Source organism: Haplochromis burtoni, unplaced genomic scaffold (assembly GCF_018398535.1).
Source record: "Haplochromis burtoni strain Fernald_Lab_line unplaced genomic scaffold, NCSU_Asbu1 Contig_826, whole genome shotgun sequence".
NCBI lineage: Eukaryota > Metazoa > Chordata > Actinopteri > Cichliformes > Cichlidae > Haplochromis > Haplochromis burtoni.
In genome coordinates, this window is record NW_024583187.1 from 65,406 (window position 1) to 78,486 (window position 13,081).

Consider the following 13,081-nt stretch of genomic DNA (forward strand, 5'->3'; position numbering starts at 1 on the left):
CACAAACCAGGCGAGAAATTTGGGTGTAGTGATGGATGCAGACCTAAACTTAGAAAAACACATTAAGACAATAACAAAGTCAGCTTACTATCACCTCAAGAAATATTTCAAGGATAAAAGATCTGATGTCTCAACAGGACCTGGAAAAACTAGTCCATGCATTCATCTTTAGTAGGCTTGATTACTGTAACAGCATCTTTACAGGTCTACCTAAAAAATCAGTCAGACAACTACAGCTCATTCAGAACTCTGCTGCTCGAGTCCTCACTAAGACCAAAAAAGTGGACCACATCAGTCCAGCTCTGAGGTCTTTACACTGGCTGCCTGTCCGTCAGAGGATAGACTTTAAAGTTCTGATGCTGGTCTATAAAGCTCTGAATGGTTTAGGACCAAAATACATCAGTGACCTCCTGACCCAGTATGAACCTTCCAGATCCCTCAGGTCATCTGGATCCGGTCTTTTATCAGTTCCCAGAGTCAGAACCAGACACTGGAGAAGCTGCATTCAGCTTTTATGCTCCTATATCTGGAACAAACTCCCAGAAAGCCTCAGATCAGCTGAAACACTCAGTTTATTTAAATCCAGGTTGAAGACTCACCTGTTCTCAGCTGCATTTGAATAAAGCACCAAATCCACATTTTTAAGCTTAAATTTCAAAACTAACATTTTAACTACTGATTTTATCTACTGTTCTGATTTTATCTGTTTTGATTTTATATACTGTTTTGTTTGTTTGTTTGTTAATTAGTTAGTTAGTTTGTTTGCTTGTTTTAATCAATTTTAAATAATGCTTTTCATTTGTTTTTGTTTCTAATGTCTCTGTAAAGCACTTTGAATCACCTTGTTGTTGAATTGTGCTATACAAATAAACTTGCCTTGCCTTGCCTTGCCTTGCCTTACTATAAACTTTGAACAGGCCGATGTTGTACATGATGGATATTGAGCTACAAAACGTCCTGGGAGCCTCAGTGCCACTGACAGATAGAGCACCGAGGTAATTAATCATAAGCACCAAGATCAAAGTTCCTCTCTAGGAGCTCCTGTGGCTGGAACTTTTTAGTCTTTTCCTTGCATGACCATGCACTTACAAGCATGCAAATAAACAGACTCACCTGCACGCAAGAACATACACACACACACACTTCACAAAAAACCCGAGCAACCTGTTCTGCATTGTGGGTTATTTATGGCTGTATGGTGAGGGCCCAGGTCTTTGAATGTGTTCAGAGACATGCGAACTACAGTAAGTGGCTTTGAAATCCATAGTGGCACAGTATTAAAGAATTTCTCCTATTAGTGAGCTGGCAAATGCTCACCGGAATGAAGACAGCTTACATGAATCACAGCAGTTACTCACTGTGCGTGCATCTGTGTATATGTGTCATACACACATATGTGTGTGTATCTGTTTGACTGTGTCTGTGTCTATTCCAGAAAGTCCTTTTAAAAGGGAATCTAGGAGGATGGAAGAAAGGATTGGAGGAAAAAGGCATTACTCTTGAGGAAGCAACACAGGAGCAGATCTACAAAACTATTAATCTCTTCTTCTCCCTCTGCTCCCCTTAGCCGCCTCTTTCTATCTCTACCCTCTTTCTCCTCCTGCTTCTCTTCTTCTCCTATCTCCTCTTTTTCTCCAGAGCCCTCCTCTGCATTTATTTCATTAATCCAACTCTCCTATCCCTTTCCCTCTCTCACAGCTGCTCCATCTATTACTTTCACTTTACATCTCCTAACTCTGCTCCGTCTCTCCTATGCATTCCCTCCCACCCTTTATCGCTCTTTGTCTCCATCATGACTTGCCTCAGTCATTCCCTCCCTCCCTCCCTCCCTCCACCATGTCCATATTTCACAGTTTCCCTCCTCCTTTTGACCTCATCTCCTCTTAGTTTAATCTTTGTTTTTCTCAATCTTTTAGTCTCTTATTCACTGTCTCTCTCTGGCACTTTCGATCTCTTGCTCTTTCACCCTCTTTCTTTTTCCGTCTGTCTCTGTACGCCCTTCCCTCTCAAGTCTCTCTCATCCTTTCTCTCTCTCCGCTGCTCTAACCCACTTCTGCACTGCCACTCTGCTGTACGTTGCAGAGATTCAGACCTCAGTCTTGCATGTGGTCAGGTTTTCAAAGCCACAGTTGCCACCACAGGTTGACATAAACACACAGGCAGACACATTAACTAGGTCTCACACTCATACACACTCTTTTAGCAGTCACAGCTGCAGTGGTTCTGGCTCAGTAGCTGAGGCTGCATGGGGGTTCCTTTGTGGGTGAGGAGCTCTACTGCAGCGACTCAATCTTCATCTTCTTTTTCCCCCCCACACTCTTCCTCCCCGTCTGTCTCCTCACCCCCCTTTTCGGCTTTCATTGCCTTATATGCCCCCACCTCTATTCATCAATCCCCATCCCTATCATTCACCAACCCTTTTTCCTTGCCCCTTTATTAACCCACTCTTTATGTTTTTGTCTTTTTTTACTGTACATGCAGCTGTCCTCTCCCACAGCAAACATACCTCTCCCAACCCTCACGTCTGCTGAAGCACAGCCCATTCTTTGGCGTCTTGAGTGGCAAAGCCCCTCCACCCCTATCCTCACATCCCCCACACCAAGGACCATACCCACCCTTGGCCCTATTGTCTGCAGAAAAGAGCACACCCCCTTATTATTCTTACTTTGCACCACCGCCCGTTGTCATGGGTGCACACACTCACATTCATCCTCATCACCTCCCTTTCCCCACCTCGGTACCCACACTTCCACTGGTTTCATGTGCACAAACATATGCATCAACACACACTCAGATGTTCTCTCTGCCCCCTCTAGTTTGGCTGCACACTACACTTCTACTCAGCCCAACAGTTGCAGTGCGTCTCCAGCAATGCAGCCATGTGCTGACGTTCACTGGTGCTTTCTTATCTCCCAAAAGACTATTTCTACCTTCATGCCTCTTTCCACTCTTTTCCCCCTGACCACCTTCACCTTCTCCTCTTCTTCCATTTCACTGGTCCATTCTTCCTGCCTCCCGAAAAAGAGAAAATAACCCCCCCTCCCCCCAAGTTTCTTGACTCTTTCCCAACCTCTTTAATCCAATTCACATTGTATACAGCCATAGCTCTCTTACTCTATCCGTACTTCACCTCAAAAACGCACAATTGTTTCAGATTAATGAGATGTGTTTTTCTGTAATGTTTTTCTTTTTTCAAACATACACTCCCAACTTAATCTTCCCAACCACAGCAGAACCCTGAACGCTGACACTTCAAATCTCTTTTCTTTTTATCTGCGAAAATATATCCAGCCATTCTTACTTTTACAGCTTGATTTTATCCTATTTATTTTCATAGGATGTGAATCATTTCCTGGAAATATTAATGAAACACAAGCTGCTTGTGTTTTTAGTGAATCATCCCATCTCTCTATTTTTTGGCAGGAGAGAGTGCACATGCAAAACAAATATATGTAAACATTTGATATGAACACTAAATGGATGGAAACACTTACCTATGTAAATGTTGAATAAGAGGAGAAGAAAGGGCCAAACTGCACTACAGCCATTTATTCTGCTAGAGAACCCCAAAGCAAGACACTGACCTGCTTCCTGTTCACTTGCTGTTGGTTGCTATGAGACAGAGTTTGAATTTTTTGGTAAACTTTTAAATTAAAGATGTAACTGGTCAAAGATTTTCTTTAATTTGAAAAAAATCCTAACAGTTAATAAATAAAATGAAAGTCAGTACTTTTCCTTCCATTTCTTTTCCCCCTCTACAGATGCGGCTTGTTTGTCCCTATGTTGTGTCATCTTTCTCCCTTCTCCCCCTTCTTCCCCATCTCCTTATTCTCTTTGTCTCCCACTGTCTATTTTCCCTTTTCCTCCATACTTCCACCAGACACACACACTTCCTTTACCTCTGCAAGTGCTACATTATTAATTGCTCTGCATTGGCCATACTGTTGAAAAAATGCACTCACAGTGACAAAGGCACAAAATATACTCAAACAATGCACACATACAGTACTCCTAAATTCACTTACATGGGATGACACAGGATGTGAATGTGCACAAATTTATTTTCCACACGTTTTTCTTGTTGTTGTTGTTGTTGTTTTTGTAGTTTTATACACCATGCATATATTCTGTCTGATCTCATCATACATGTAAAGGTAAGCCCAAGGCAACTCCCCTCTGAGGCTTCAATGTTACGCTGGTAGTGATCACAGATTGGTTCCCATGTGCATCACTACATGTGCCTTCGTCTTTGTCTGTGTCTCTTTGTTTGATGTCTACCCTGCATGTGTGTGTGTGTGTGTGTATTTATGTGTGTTGTTTTGTTTTTCTATTTTTTCTCGTATGTGTCTGTACTTGTGAAGATGCAGTGTTAGCCTGTAACGGATGACGGATGCATATATCTTGTATAGTAAATGTCCTGAACTTTGTACTGAATGCTGACTTTTATTTACTGGGTTTGACTATAAATGAATTGTGGATTTAAACATTATATATTATAAGTGAGCCAGTTTGTATTTGAGCAAGTTACTTAAACTGTATTTACCTGAATGCACTGTGATTAGTTATGGAGATCTGCGATTTCCATGGCCTGTTAGCCAGACATGAGGGTTTGAATATGTGACAGATACACAGAATTAAAGCGTTGTATCCTCATTGGTCACAGGCATAATCTTAAGTCTTATGATTAGATATGGAGATATAGCTGAAATGCTTTCATTGCTTCAAGGGTTTAAAGCATGTGTCTTTCGGCCACAAGGGAGCATTTCTGTGTGGGCATGCGGGCACTCTTGTGTGCATAGGAACTGTTACTGCGCAACTTAAAAGTTCAGCAGCAGCTTTAGTGTTGTACTTTATAAAACTGTTTGATTTCACACAGCAACGTGAGCACGTTCATGCTAACCGCGTTATTGCCATTCAGCTGAAGAAACATGCGTGATACACAGGCAACACGAGACCCCACCCCCACATGCAAGACCCAAAGAAAATGTGAACACACCTAAAGAAATCATTAATATTTAAACAATTCCACCGAGACCCAGAGAAAAACACAGGACATGCAAGCTTGCTCTCTGAAGAATCCATCTGATTGACAGATAGGTTTGCCAGGGTGATCTAATGTCCTCACTTTCACCTCATTCCTTCCTCTTCTCTTTCCTTCACCCCTCTGAGAACGATAGAGCACTCCCTTAAATATAAATCAGTGGAATCACACCACGTCAGAAGACTAGCTCTCCCCTGTAGTCTCATCAATCACCAACATTGCCTGCCCACCACTCCATCTCCATCTGTCTGTCTCCTTGCTTTCTGCCTCCTTCTTTGGCCACCATCTACCTAAGTGTGTTTGTGACCACATTTATTTTATTAGAGTATCATGATTTCTGCTTACTAAGAGTGACTAGAGCAAAAGAGAGAAGTAAGATGTAAAACATGGTTACACCAGTAATTTATGCAAAGTATCAGGGAAGAACTGAGTGTTGACCCTCTCTCATGCAATGTTAAAGTGTGAAGAAAATACCCTGTAGCAAACTGAAAGAAATTTATTTTAGTAAAAAAAATAGCAAAATAAAAACACATTTAATTACTGTATTCAGTTTTAGCATTTGCCAAAAGGTAATTTTTTTCAACTAGCATGACAAAGTTTTGTCACATATGTTTACTGCCATAATGTCTAAATTTTAGTGCCTGTTTGAATTTTTTCTTTTTTTTCTTCCCCTAGCATTGCAGCATAAACTGCCATGAGGTGACTGTTACTGTGATTTGATGCTAAATAAAATATAACTTGACTTTTTAACCTCCTAGGACCTGGCGTCCACATATATGGACATCACATTTTGGGTTGCTCCCAGTTTACCGCCAGGTAAACAGGGAGCAGCTCATTGCGGCTCAACAGGCTGATGATACGTTGTCTGCCTGTCGAGCTGCTGCCCTGCAGCCAGGGGCGTTGCCCGGTCCTGCATCTTATGAAGTTGACCACGGGGTTCTGTTACGCAATTGGGCTCCCGTGGGTGGGTTGGGGGGTGAGGTGGTCACTCGGGTGGTGGTGTCGACGGAGTACCGACCCCAGGTTTTGAGTCTGGCCCATGAGCATCATCTATCGGGCCACCTGGGGATTAAAAAAACATATGACCGAGTGCTTTGTTATTTTTTTTGGCCGGGGCTTAAGTCTGATGTGGCGTGTTATTGTCAGTCCTGCCATGTGTGCCAGGTGTCGGGTAAGCCCAATCAGGTCATTCCACCCGCCCCGTTACATCCAATTCCTACCCTCTTGGTGCCTAAATCTGATCAAACCTCACGTTTTTGTAATGATTATCGCAAAGTAAATGCCATCACTAAACCAGACTCTTTTCCGCTCCCCCGTATGGATGACTGTGTTGATAGGGTGGGTTCAGCCAAATTTGTCACAAAGCTAGATCTTTTGAAAGGTTATTGGCAGGTGCCCCTGTCGCAACGGGCGGCGGAAATTTCAGCTTTTGTGACACCAGACCATTTCCTGCAATACACGGTGATGCCGTTTGGGTTGAGAAATGCTCCCGCCACGTTTCAAAGGCTGATGAACACGGTGCTACTGGGTGTTCATGGATGTGAGGTCTACTTAGATGATATTGTGGTTTACTCACTGACCTGGTTAGAGCACATGGAGACGCTACGGGAGGTTTTTGCCCGGTTGAAGGGTGCCTGTTTGACAGTAAATCTTGCCAAATGCGAGTTTGGCAAAGCTGTGGTTACCTACCTGGGGAAGCAGGTGGGACAGGGGCAGGTACGCCCTCTCATGGCCAAAGTCCAGGCCGTTTTGGATTTCCCTGTACCAACTACGCGGCGTCAGCTTCGCCGTTTTTTGGGAATGTGTGGCTACTATCGAGGGTTCTGCAAAAATTTCGCCACCGTGGTTATTCCCTTGACGGCGCTGACAAGTCCGTCGCGCCTGTTTTTGTGGAACTCTGATTGTCAGGATGCCTTTGACTCAGCCAAAGCCCTGTTATGCAGTGCCCCAGTGTTAGGTGCCCCTGACTTCACTCGTGTGTTCAAGTTAGAGGTGGATGCCAGTGCGCATGGTGCGGGTGCTGTACTTCTGCAGGAGCATGACCAGGGTATTGATCAACCAGTGTGTTACTTCTCGAGAAAATTCAATAAACATCAGATGAATTATAGTACCATCGAGAAGGAAACTTTAGCGTTACTCTTGGCCCTCCAACATTTTGAGGTGTATGTCAGTTCCAGCCCCGCCCCAACCGTTGTTTATACGGACCACAACCCCTTGGTTTTCCTTTCTCGCATGAGGAATAACAATCAGCACCTCATGCATTGGTCTTTGTTACTGCAGGATTTTAACATTGACATCCAGCATCTCCGAGGGGCCGATAATATTGTGGCCGATGCCCTATCCCGGGTGGAGACCTAGATCCAGCATCTCTCTAAAGAGATGCTGATCCAGCATCTCTCTAAAGAGATGCTTGATTTTAGGTGGGGGGGTGTTATGACCCGGGTCATTTGTTGCAGTACGGTGTTGTTATTGTTTGTATTTGTATTCAGTGACGCTTGTTATGCAAGTTTCCAGGTGGAGGCCGCCCATTGGTGGAGGAAGGAACGAGGCCAGCTACAAAAGGGGTTGGACTGGGCCGGCGAGAAGACTTCCTGGTTTCCCTTGAGCTGTGTGTCTGGGGGACCGTCGTGGCGTGTGACTGCGCGGGGCTGCAGTATAAATGTTGAGAAAGGTTTGCACCTGGGCCTGGTAGCTGTAGGGGTGGGAAGCCGTTTTCTTTTATTCCCCTCTTTTCTCCCATTTCGGGTAGGGAGACATGTTAGAGAATTGTGTTTTGTTTTGAATCGTGGGAGGTAAGTTAGCTCTGTTTTCCTTTCTAGTGTGTTTTGTTTGTTGTTTTGGCATTGCCCACCCTGAAGCTTGCTACCTGTTCAGTAAATAAATTAACTATTCCTCGTCAGTCTGCCGCGGTGTGATTGATTTTGTCGTTACTATGTATAGGGTTTACCTTTCTGTTGTGTTGCACCCTGGCCTTGGGCCGGTGTGTAACATGTTGTCTAGACCAATATACTAAATTTTGCCCTACAAGGGGCTGATATCCACTTACGAGGACATTATACTGCTACTGTTCTATCGAAATTTAAAGTGAATGTCCTCATATGTGGATCTCAATTTTCTCAGAAACAAAAATCAGGTAAAAAAGAAAAAATCACCTAACTCTTTATTGTTAGTTGCTAGTGATGGGATTTCCGGCTCTTTTTAGAGAACCATCTCTTTCGGCTCGGCTCATTAAAAAGAGCCGGATCTTTCGGCTCCGAACTGGCTCTTTAGGTTGCTTTGTTGCTTTAATTAATTTATTATTAACAACAATATAAAATTATGCACAAAAGGAATTGCTAATGTAAAAAAAAGTGGTTTTATTTATATATGTTTATATATAAATATATGCAGTGGCCCCTAGAGACAAAGCACGTACAAACTCCAAAACACATTTCTAGCGTTAACTGAACTTCCAAAACAGAGCTACCTCGATCACTTAAATTACACAATTGAAACTCTGGCTGATTGGGACCTACACCCAGTTTCACACCTTGGCTCAGGCGATTAGAGGATCATCAGGGGGTCCTTGTGTCCCTCTGTGGGGGGATACTCCCACTAGGTTTAAATCACTCCACCATTTGACCTTAGAACTGAAGGAGCTTCTCGGATGAGAGGTGAAACGTCTTCAAGTAACTTAAAGAAGTCCAGACGCTTTTCTATGCAAGCTCCTTTGACTACGATGACCTGGATGACTGAGAACCTTCACAGACATACACAATTGAAAGCATATGTGTATTGTTTGTGTATTTAGACACAAGCACTCATATATATTCAAATAATTTAAAAAAATGTTCATTTACCTGTTACTACCACACACCAAATCCGGTCGTTGGTACTTGCTGGCTTGTGTAGCCACTAGGTAACAAAAGCTCAACACTGCGGCCTAGCATCCTGGTGCACTTCTGTGGAGTTTTTACGTTTTTTGAAGTTTGCATGTACAAACTCCAAAACACTTACTAACTCCAAAACACATGCAAACTCCAAAACACTTACAAATTCCAAAACACGTACAAAATCCAGAACACTCACAAAATCCGAAACACTTACAAATTCCAAAACACCTACAAATTTCAAAACACATGCAAACTCCAAAACACTTACAAACTCCAAAACACTTACAAACTCCGAAGTGCGTACAAACTGCAAAGTACGTACAAATTCCAAAGCATGCACAAGCTCCGAAGCTCCAAAACACAACGGAAGTGCTCCAGGATGCTAGGGGCAGTGTTGAGCTCGATTTGCAAAATAAACGGTAAGTTTGTTGCAAACACATGGAGTTGGATACCAGCAGAAAACACCTGCGAAGCTAGAACAACCACACTCATATATATTCAAATAATTTTAAAAAATTTACCTGTTACTACCACGCACCAAATCCGGTCGTTGGTACTTCCTGGCTTGTGTAGTCACTAAGTAACAAAAGCTCAATAATGCCCCTAGTGTCCTGGAGCACTTCCGTTGTGTTTTGGAGTTTGCACGTGTTTTGGAGTTTATACGTGCTTTGGAGTTTTGTACGTGTTTTGGATTTTGCAAGTGTTTTGGAGTTTGTAAATGCTTTGGAATTTGTAAGTGTTTTGGAGTTTGTAAGTGTTTTGGAATTTGTAAGTGTTTTGGAGTTTATACGTGCTTTGTCTCTAGGGACCACCATAGAAAAAAGCACCCTACAAGCTAAATATAACTAAATTGGGCTATAAAGAAAGTTTAATATAGGAAAAGTGAAATATAAATAAACAACACAGAAAAACACAAAACTATGGCAACTCTTTTTGAGTGCTATAGATTTACTCTTCTATGAGCTAAGTTGAGTTACTGTAGTTCCAGTTTTTAGTTTGTTAGTTTTTTTTAGCAGGTTTTTGCAAAAAAAAAAAAAAAGTTACCTTGCCAAACTTCAGAAAAGTTGGTGTAAAGGTGGAGCATGGGCCAAAGGGAAAATAAGAACTTGTACATACACAGACAGAGGAGCACTGCATTGAGTCAACTACACCCTCTACACGCCTACACTCTCCAAGCGTCACCATAGTTACCTGCAGCAATGGTGTAGTTGGCACTGTTTTCATCTTGTCTGGCTGTGTGTCCTCATGACAAAATGTGACCCCAGAGAAACCCTAACAGGCTTAACCCGAACTACCACAATGGTGGTTTTGAGTACTTTAGCATATCTTTATGCATTATGGTTTGTCAGCTGAAAACTGCTCAGCTGATTGGTCCACTCAACCCTATATTTAAAATGAGCCAATCAGCTTCATGAATAGGAGTAATTACAATAATGGGACCTCATATCTTTATTTGTTTTCAGTTTGCTCTGCTCCACTTTTAAAATTGCTGCAGAGCTGACTTGTTGGCATGGTAATGTATGAGTGTTTTGTTAACTTAAGTCGAGTTTGAATGTGAGGAGATGACCAGTTGGTCTCTGGTGATCGGTTATGGAAATGTTATCCCTTCCTTTGGACATATGCTAGAACGGAAGCAATGTCACACTGACAGCGGAAATGAAATGCAATAATTGACACCTCTCTTTGACATGAGGCAAGGAAATGGGTGTAAATCAGTTTGGCAGAAGAAGGCACCCATCTAGATGTGACAAGGAACTCATGACAGCATGACAAGATGTTAGCTTTAATGCTGTCACTCAGCGGCTCAACTGTAATGTTAGCTATAGCAGAATGCTTCTTATGGATGGTGGATGCAGAAGGTACAAAGAAAATTGTTCATACAGGAAACTGCTTAGTGTACAACTTTCAATCAAGTACAAATTTTGCTATTTATAGTTACGGTTGCAAAACTTTTTGATTACACCTCCATATAACCTGCAATCACAAAATACAACAAAACGCTCACAGTGTGAATCTCTGTCTTCATCCAATTTTCTCTATGCACTTTTGAATATACCCTTCTTACCATGCCTAGTTCTTCTCTGCTCTGCTTTCTTTCTTTCCTCCACCATTGTGACAGGGTAAAAGCCCTGCTGATTCATGTTCTTCAGATGTTACATACAAATGCACACATATCCAGCAGCGCTCCACCACAGACAAATACACACACACACACACACACACACACACACACACACACACACACACACACACGCACACAATGACAGAAAACAGCAGGAGAGAGGTGATTGCTCCAGGCAGTAGTTTGTTAGCTACACATTACCTTGCCTGCCTCCTTGGGAACATCCTACAGTGACAATATTTACATCCATTTGATCATATAACTAAAAAAACAACATCCAAAGTTATCGAGGTATGCTTTGTATTCAGTAGATTATCAGAATATATGTCAAGGCTTTTAGAGTCTCAGTGTACTGGACTTCCACACCACTAGATAATCTTACAGATCAAAGATATGGCACGAAACCAACTTTATTCTTTAATTTATGCTGCACAGTTGGCAAAAGAAGCATTGGTTGCAGGGGTAATGTGTAATATAAGACAGCAGGGAACAATGATAAAGCACTGGTAAATTTATGGGAGGAGATATCTACAGTAGCTATAACATCACCAGCTGCACTTTTGCCAACCTTGCAAGAAGAATGTATATATTGTTCCTATGCTTTCAACTTATTTATTTATGCTTTGTTTTTGCATCATGTAGTTATTTTACAATATGAATCCATATATTTAGAAAGTGTTCACACATATTGTAAGGGTCGAATTTCGTTGCATCTCCGGCATTTTGTTTCTGTAAAATGCAGTTTCACATTGTTGCAGATCACAAGTCCAAAAGATTGTGGGTGATGTGAAAAAGGAATACATATAGTGCCATTTTAATAATATAATGGGATATTAACACAGCTCAACTATTCACATACGTGTGGCTCTCTAGCTGAAATAAATCACAGAAAACATATTGTATGGCTCATTGTGACTTTTTAAAAGCAAACTATGATAAACCAAATTGTTCAAATAGCATATACATGATTTAAAAAATAGAAACATTCTTTTACTTATGTAAATATCTCCTCAGTTATCCACTGAGGCATTTGTGTGTGGATGTGTGTTACAACATTCATTTTAAGACTTTTGACCCCTAGGTTGACACTACTGCTCTACTCACAGTTACAAACAAAGTATGTGGGTTACCCTAAAAAAGATGGTAGCAAGCACTCAAATCTCACACCAGAGGCCAGAATTCACATTACATAACCTGACCTCTTTGTCCAAGTTGAACTTGAACAAAAAAAGTACCAAAACATAATAGAAGACTGGAAACAACACTCATTCTCAATCCAGCGGAAGGTTTACTTCCACCCAGCCTGCCGACTTACTCCTTTATTCTCATTACACTGTAGTTATCAAGACACAAGAGGTTTTTGTCATTTGTATGTCAACCAAATTAAATCTGGCAAGCTTGCTGAAATAGATTATAGATTTAGTTTTTACTTGCTGGACCTCTAGAGTCCACAGAATAATCTTTAAGAAAGCAATATGAGAGTGTGCTAGTTGAACAGCAGTGGTGTACTGTGTGCATATGGTGCGTATGTCCAACAAACATCTTGACCTCTGGGCTGACACTCATATCATTTGCTCATCTAGCAAATGCAGATATGCACATGGTTAATTTGACATGAAACCAAGCAAACTAAATGAAGAAAAAAAAAACATTTTTTGGGGGCGGTACCATGATGTTTCTATGTCCCACTTATAATTTACATTGTAAGGGGGTGAAATATGACAGTTGTGTTGGACTGCATTAGAAGATAACAATTAAACAAACTTGCAAAAAAGGATAAAACAGAGGAGGGGATAAGACTTAAAAGTATTCCATTGTATTCTATTCTATTCTCGCAGCACAAAAGACGTTCCATATGCTGTCATCAATTACAATGGCATGAATGTGTTTGTGCTGATGATTTGAACTGAGTCAGATCCTTCAAAGTGGTCTTTAGGCTCATTCAGTGACTCAGACACACTGACAAACACACTCACACACACACACACAGTCCAACAAATCTTGTGACTTGCAACAGTCATGAACCACACACTGAGACATAGCCAC